The following is a 1976-nucleotide window of genomic DNA, read 5'->3' as shown; positions in this document are numbered from 1 at the left end:
CTTCTATTTATAATACTTGTACTTGAAACTATTGATTAAAATAAAGTTGCATACAATATGACGAATTATTAAATAATTAGTATCACAAAATTATTAATTTTGTCTGCATGTCTCGTATAAAGCTTTTGTAAATAATCGTTGAACTGATTTTGAATAAATGTTTGTATAAATAGAAACTTCTAAAACAACTAGAAGGTTACAAATGTGTTTCTTTTGTATTTAAAATGCAAATACATACATACATACATACATATGTATGAACAAACTGCTTACATTTATACATATATACAAATGTGTGTGTTTATGTACACCTGCTCTTTTATGTGTTTTAAAGTTTGTAAATTGTAAATATGGCCCAAAACGCGGACGGTTGAATTGCGTTTCGGCTCACACTGCTTTTCAATTACCGCTGCAACTCGCTAGAATGCAATTTTCGGATAGTTTTTCTTCTTGAATCTGAAAGCATAAGTATGTGGCAATATTTAATATATGTATACTTAAAATATATTGGAACTTTTGTTATTTAGGAGCTATGAATGTTTCAACAGCGGACTGTTACATAACAATTTTTGGAAGTACTTTTTAAAGCTGCTTTATATTATGAAACAAGTCTGCTTTCCTGATACATATAATGTTTTCAAAAGTTGGTACACAGTTTCTTAGCTTAAGGATGGAACGGGACTACGTATTAATTGAACAGATAAAATTAATTTTAAGGTAAATATTTGCAAATAATAGCGGGACTGTTACGTTACAGAAAAATACTGTTATGTTACCTGGGCGATATAAGTGTAGCGATAAGATTACAATTAGGTTTTTAAATGGCTTATGGCAAGGCGCATCCGTGTAAGGTCGTAGCAAGCGCATATAAGACAAAATCCCGTGTACTTTGTTATTGCTTTTTGGTACATAAAGATGTCAAAACGAAATAAAATAGGAGATAATTTTGTTTTGTTGACAGCCTAGAGTTACGCCATTTCGTCTTGGATGACATTCTGTTGTACTAGTGTAGAGACATAAATATTAAATCAGCTGTTCTAGTAACGCCACCTTGCATAGATGCGCCTTGTCTTATAGTCTGTTTTATGCAATAAGTAGCAGAATTCAGTAGACTTACGATCTGACATTGTAGTCCAAAAAGTTAATAACATGATAATTATGAATACAGATTTGAAAAGTTTCTTATGCTGTGCAGCTGTACGTTGTTTCCGAAGTAATTTTCTGTGCAGGACTCGAGCTTGAGCTTGGAACTGCGCCAAAATATTGAGGTTTTTCGCGGTTAAGTACACGAAAAAGGGCTTCAGTGGCCAAGTTTCTTTGCTCTATGTCATTGAGTACTATTATTACTCTACTATATTCTTCAAGTGGTGCTTTCTTATTTGTCCTTCAGAAACTATGGCCATTGGAAGATGACGTAATGAGCGAGAAAGCATATGCTTGGTTTGGCGATGTTAGATTCGAGGACACGGCAGTTAAAGTGGCCGTAACTCTTGAAGAAAAAATATTATAGGGTATTCCGCGCTTAATTGGTTTCCTCGCATAATTGGTTAGAAATATGTGCTATCGGAAAGATAATTGTTATTTTCTGAGCCTATTTAAGTTATTTGGCGGCCGCAGTGGTGTAGTTGTTAGCAGTGCGCGCTACCACTCCACAGGGCCTGGGTTATACCCCTTCTCAAAGCAATATCGCAAAAAAATATATAGAAAAAAAGTTTTCCTTGAGAGCGGTCGCCCCTCGGCAGGCAATGGAAAACATCCGAGTTTATTTCTGCCATGAAAAACAGCTTCTCATATAATTACAATCGCCGTTCGGAGTCGGCGTAAAACTGTAGGTCCCTCCCCTTTGTGTGACAACATCAAGGCGCACGCCACAAATTGGAGGAGAAGCTCGGCCAAACACTAACATATGAGTAAGCGCCCATCTATTACTACCATTATTATTTAAGTTAGAGAGAATATAAATTGTAACTATTGCA

Source organism: Rhagoletis pomonella, unplaced genomic scaffold (genome assembly GCF_013731165.1).
Source record: "Rhagoletis pomonella isolate Grant_MI unplaced genomic scaffold, Rhpom_1.0 Rhpom_scaffold_01563, whole genome shotgun sequence".
NCBI classification, from domain to species: domain Eukaryota; kingdom Metazoa; phylum Arthropoda; class Insecta; order Diptera; family Tephritidae; genus Rhagoletis; species Rhagoletis pomonella.
The sequence above is the reverse complement of the archived record's forward strand: the minus strand, read 5'-3'. Positions refer to the sequence as shown.